This window comes from Colobus angolensis, unplaced genomic scaffold, assembly GCF_000951035.1.
Source record: "Colobus angolensis palliatus isolate OR3802 unplaced genomic scaffold, Cang.pa_1.0 Scaffold16, whole genome shotgun sequence".
In the NCBI taxonomy this organism is placed as follows: Eukaryota; Metazoa; Chordata; class Mammalia; order Primates; family Cercopithecidae; genus Colobus; species Colobus angolensis.
This window is the reverse complement of record NW_012114710.1, coordinates 23,586,481-23,592,204: the sequence shown is the minus strand read 5'-3', so window position 1 is coordinate 23,592,204 and position 5,724 is coordinate 23,586,481.

Sequence of the window (5,724 nt, the reverse complement as noted above, 5' to 3'; positions counted from 1 at the left end):
CTAATTTTTGTATTTTTAGTAGAGAAGGGTTTCACCATGTTGCCCAGGCTGGTCTCGAACTCCTGACCCCAGGTGATCTGCCTGCCCCTCAGCCTCCCAAAATGCTGGGGTTACAGGTGTGAGCCACTGTGCCCGGCCTCAAATATTTTCTAATTAAGAAAATGATCCATTGTAGAAGTTCTATAGCATTTTGAACTCTGATCTCATTTCCTCATGGAAACAAATATTCTAAGTGGGTATTGGGCTCCTAGACAAGACTGCAGAAGGCTATTTAATCCTCAAAGGCTATGTGTAGTGAACAGATGGTGGCTGCTAAAATGATAGCTCCGTGTTCTAATCCCTGGAACCTGTGAATATCACTGTATATGGCAAAAAATGTGACTCAAATCCTGAAAGGAGAAGTTTATCCCAGATTATCCAGTTAGACTTTATAAGCAATCACATGGATAAGAGAAAGGAGGGGAAATTTTGGGATAGACACAGAGAAGACATACAGAAGAGGAGGAAGCAATGTGACTACAAAGGCAGAGATTGGAGTGATGCGACTGTAAGCCAAGAAACACTGTCTCTACTAAAAATACACCATCTCCACTAAAAATACAAAAATTTGTTGGGTGTGGTGGCGGGTGCCTGTAATCCCAGCTACTCAGGAGGCTGAAGCGGGAGAATCGCTTGAACCCAGGAGGTGGAGCTTGCAGTGAGCCGAGACTGCACCACTGTAATCCAGCCTGGGCAACAGAGTGAGACTCCTTCTCAAAAATAAATAAATAAATAAATAAATAAATAAGTCAGTCAGTCAGGTGTGGTGGTGTGTTCCTGTAGTTCAGCTGCTCAGGAGGCTGAGGCATGAGAACTGCTTGAGCCCAGGAGATGGAGGCTACAGTGAGCCGAGATCACACCACTGCACTCCAGCCTGGGCAACAGAGCAAGACTCTGTCTCAAAAACAAAAAACATCACAAAACAGAAAACTAAAACAAAACATAAAATGAATAAAATTGAGGAAAATTTTAATTAATTTTTATTAGAGTTGGGGTGGGGGAGAGCAGGTTTAATTAATAATGGCAGGCCGGGCACAGTGGCTCAGCCTATAATGCCAGCACTTTGGGAGGCCAAGGTGGGCGGATCACAAGGTCAAGAGTTCAAGACCAGCCTGGCCAACATAGTGAAACCCTGTCTCTACTAAAAATACAAAAATTAGCTGGGCATGGTGGTGCGTGCCTGTAGTCCGAGCTACTTGGGAGGCTGAGGCAGGAGAATCACTTGAACCTGGGAGGCAGAAGTTGTGGTGAGCCAAGATTGCGTCACTGCACTCCAGCCTGGGCAACAGATCAAGACTCTGTCTCAAAATGGTAATAATAATAATAATGGCTAACATTTATAGACAATTTACTATAAGTGCTTTAATGTGTTTGCTCATGTACATGTTATAACAGCCCTAGGAAGTATCTGCTATCTGTTTTCAATATTTAAAAACAAAATCCAAGGGGCAGAGGTTAAGTAATTTGGCTAAAGTCACTCAGGCATAAAGGGAAAGGGCCAATATCTGAACCCTGGCAGCTTGACCCGAGAGCCCCTCACTCCACTGCTGCCTGCCTGCAGATAATTTTTTACCTTTTTTTTTTTTTTTAAACTCTGGACACTCTCAAGGGTTTTAGAGATAATAGCACTGCTTTTTAAAACAAAAATCAATAGACTTCATTTTTTTAAGTAGTTGTAGGTTTACAGAAAACTTGAACAAAAATTAGACTTCCCCTATGCCTCCTGCTCCCTTCTCCCAGCTGAACATCCTCCATCAGTGTGGTACACTTGTTACAAACAATGAACGAACATCCATACACATTCTCTCTCTCTCTCTATATATATATATTTTTTTTTTGAGATGGAGTCTCTCTCAAGTGATCCTCCCACCTCAGCCTCCCGAGTAGCTGGGACTACAGGCGCACACCACCATGCCCAGCTAATTTTTGTATTTTTTGGTAAAGATGGGGTTTCCCCATGTTGGCCAGGCTGGTCTCAAACTCCTGATCTCAAGTGATCTGCCCGCCTCAGCCTCCCAAAGTGCTGGATTACAGGAGGGAGCCACCGTGCCCGGCCCACATTGTCAATATTTAACATCGATAGTTTATATTAGGGTTCACTCTTGGTGGTGTACATCCTATGGGTTTGGAGAAATGTATACTGACATGTGACCACAATTGCAGTATCTTGCAGAGTATTTTCATTGTCTGAAAAAGCCTCTGTGCTCTGCCTATTCATTCCTCCCTATCCCAACCCCTGACAACCACTGATCTTTTTTACTGTCTCCATAGTTTTGCCTTTTCCAGAATATTATATACTTGGAATCATACACAGTGTAGCATTTTCGGATTGGATTATTTCACTTATTAATATGCATTTAAGTTTCCTCCGTGTCTTTTTATGGCTGGATAGCTCATTTCTTCTTAACGCTGAATGATACTCCCTTGTCTAGATGTACCACGGTTTATCCATTCACTTACTGAAAGGGCACCCTGGTTGCTTCCAAGTTCTAAGTAAAGCTGCACATTTGTGTGCAGGTTTTTTTGGTGAATGTAAAGTTTTCAGCTCATTGGACTAAACACCTAAAAACAAGATTGCTGGATCATATGGCAAGAGTATGATTTAGTTTTGTAAGGAACTGCCAAACTGTCTTCCAACGTGGCTGTACCATTTTCCATTCCCACCAGCAACGGGGTTCGTGTTGCTCCACATCATCACAAGCATTTGGCGTCCGTGCTCTGGATTTTAGTTTATTCTAATGGTGTGTAGTGGTGTCTCGTGGCTGTTTTGAATGTGGAATTCCCTGATGATACGTGATATTGAATCACACTGCTTTTCAGTGCTTGATTTTAATCCAATACTAAATTTATGTATATAGTTGTACATAAACATGCCTCTCTATATTAAGTTTATGATATTATATCTGAGAAATGGGATTATTGGTGGCTTTTATTGTCCTTATACTTATTGCATTTTGCTCCTGTGCATGTAACAGATTACAAGCTTTATTAAGATTTTCAGAGGGGCCAGGTGCAGTGGCTCCTACTTGTAATACCAGCACCTTGAGAAGCTGAGACAGGCAGATCGATTGAGCTCAAGAGTTGGAGACCAGCCTGGACAACATAGTGAGACCCTATCTCTAAAAAAAAAAAAAAAAGAAAAGAAAGAAAGAAAAAGGCCTGGCATGGTGGCGCATGCCTGTAGTCCAAGCTACTTGGGGGGCTGAGGCAGGAGGACTGCTTGAGCCTAGGAGATCAAGGCTGCAGAGAGCCATGTTCGTATCACTGCACTCCAGCCTGGCTGACCAAACAAGACACTGTCTCAAAAAAAAAAAAAAAATATCTGGGCATAGTGGCGTGCATGTGTAGTCCCAGCTATTTGGGAGGCTGAGGTGGAAGGATCACTTGAGCCTGGGAGGTGGAGGTTGCAGTGAGCCGTGATTGTGCCACTGCACTCCAGTCTGGGCAACAGAGGAAGACTCCGTGTCAAACAGAAAAAAAAGAAAAAAAATTTTTTCAGAGGAAAAATTATTTTTAAGGCTAGTGATTTATTATTTATCTATGCTGGGTAACTGGTTGTTATTTTTTCTTTTTAATTAATTGAAAATCATTTGGTTTATTAACAAAGGTTCCTAAATATTGTTGATAAAAGGTTTATTATTTCCAGTTGTCCTTTTTAAAAGTTGAGCACAACATCTCAAAACCAAATTTTAGGAGTGCCTTCTGATCATTGTAATGTTCACTGCAGTAACCAACATTTTTGTGACTTTCCTAATATGTACCGAATCACTTCCTCAATACATATATATATATATATATATATAAAATCTGTGTGTATATATACATATTTTTGAGACATGGTCTCACTCTATCACCCAGGCTAGAGTGCAGTGGCACAATCTTGGGTCACTGCAACCTCTGTTTCCCAGGTTCAAGCAATTCTCCTGCCTCAGCCTCCCAAGTAGCGGGGATTACAGGCATCCACTGCCATGCCCAGCTAATTTTTGTATTTTTAATAGAGATGAGGTTTCACCATGTTGCCCAGGCTGGTCTCGAACTCCTGACCTCAAGTGATCCACCAGCCTTGGCCTCCTAAAGTGCGAGGATTATAGGCATGAGCGACTGCGCCCGGCCTCCTTCTAGTATTTTAAACAAAACATGTTGAATGAAGAAATAATGTGTAAGTTAAATAATCTCAATCATCATAGTAGCATTTGAAAGTTATTTCTAGTTTACTAACTTTAGCACAAATCCTGTCATTTCCTCAATTGCTTATACAACATGGATTGATACAAAGGACAAAATAGTCCTCAAGTAATGTATAGCCTATTTTCTACATTATATTTTATTGAAGCTCTAGTATTTAGCATATATTTAATAACTTACAAGATTCAGTTAGCATACTATATTTAATCTATCTTGTCTAAGGTTTATGATAGAACAGCAAAAATTTGAAAATACATTTGAATTAGTGCATTTTCAAATTTAAATTAGCCTTTAGTAGCATCTTTGTAGGTTTTATTGAAGTGTTGCATTAACACGTTGCTTTTACCTCTTTGTCTTTGAATTCTTAGGTTATAAAAATTAATCCATTGTAAGTGACATGTTATTCTTTTCATGTGCTGTAAGCTCTTAATTCGTTTTATATTTTAACACATTACAGGAACCTTTTATGTCACATCACCTTTAATTTCAAATCACCATTTAAATGAAACTTAAATCATTATGTAACTTAATATATCATATATATCCCATAACAGTTAGGGCTGTGTGCATTGGCTATCCATCAATTCTTTTAAATAGTAGAATTCAAGTGAATTATATTATGTGTATATTATACTAATACATATAATTTACCTCTAAATTATATATTACACGAACACATGTGATTTTCCCCTAAAATATACAGTATGTTTCTTTATGAAACATATCAACACCTCTTACAATGTCTATTATCAACATCTTTTCAACATTCCTCAATAGAAAGTACAATTAATGGACTAGGCACGGTGGCTCATGCCTGTACTCCCAGCACTTTGGGAAGCTGAGGTGGGTGGATCACTTGAGGTCAAGAGATCAAGATCATCCTGGCCAATATGGTGAAACCCCGTCTCTACTAAAAATACAAAAATTAGCCAGGTGAGGTGGTGGGCACCTGTAATCTCAGCTACTCGGGAGGCTGAGGCAGAAGAATTGCTTGAACCCGGGAGGTGGAGTTTGCAGTGAGCCAAGATCAAGCCATTGCACTCCTGGGTGACAGAGCAAGACTCTGTCTCAAAAAAAACAAAAAAACAAAAAAACATACAAGTGATGGTCAGGCACGGTGGGTCACATCTGTAATCCCAGCACTGTGGGAGACCGAGGTGGGTGGATCATTTGAGCCCAACAGTTCGAGACCAGCCTGGGCAACATGGAGAAACCCTGTCTCTACCAAAAACACAAAAAATTAGCTGAGCGTCCAGCGGGCACCTGTAGTCCCAGCTACTTGGGAGGCTGAGATGGGAGGATCACTTGAGCCCAGGAGGTGGAGGTTGCAGTGAGAGATCACGCCACTGCACTCCAGCCTGGGCAAGAGAGAGATTCTGTCAAAAGAAAACAAAAAAAAAGGAAGGAAGGAAGGAAGGAGGGAGAGAGGGAAGGAAGGAAGGAAGGAAGGAAGGAAGGAAGGAAGGAAGGAAGGAAGGAAAGAAGGAAGGAAGAGGGGAA